This window comes from Bison bison, unplaced genomic scaffold (genome assembly GCF_000754665.1).
Source record: "Bison bison bison isolate TAMUID 2011002044 unplaced genomic scaffold, Bison_UMD1.0 scf7180017846622, whole genome shotgun sequence".
NCBI classification, from domain to species: Eukaryota; Metazoa; Chordata; class Mammalia; order Artiodactyla; family Bovidae; genus Bison; species Bison bison.
Genome location: NW_011477195.1, coordinates 12469 through 12877, shown reverse-complemented (window position 1 = coordinate 12877; position 409 = coordinate 12469).

Here is a 409-nt window from a genome sequence, read left to right as displayed (position 1 = left end):
CATCCTCCTGCCTTTCCCGGCAGGTGCGACTCACAGCCCCGCCGGGGGCAGGACTGCGCGGGCTCGCTCATGGAAGAGGTGGCCAAGGCGGACTGTGTGAGCCCTGGCGGGGGCGGGCTGGAGTCGAGACCTGCCCCGCGGGGCCGCCCCCCGCACACGGGGGGCCACCCCATCAGGGACCCCCTGACCCCACCAGGGACCCACCTCGCCATACCAACCCCACTGGGGACCCCAAGCATCATGGGGCTGCCCACTCAAGAACCGCGCCCGCGTGGGAGCCCACCCCGTGGTGCCACGCCCCCATGAGCCTCGCACCCCAGGGTCCCGCCCCGTCCGCGGCGTCCGGCAGGAAGGTGTTCTCTTGTCTCCGTAGGAGAAGCGGCTGTTTGGCGCGGGTGCGGCGGGCTTC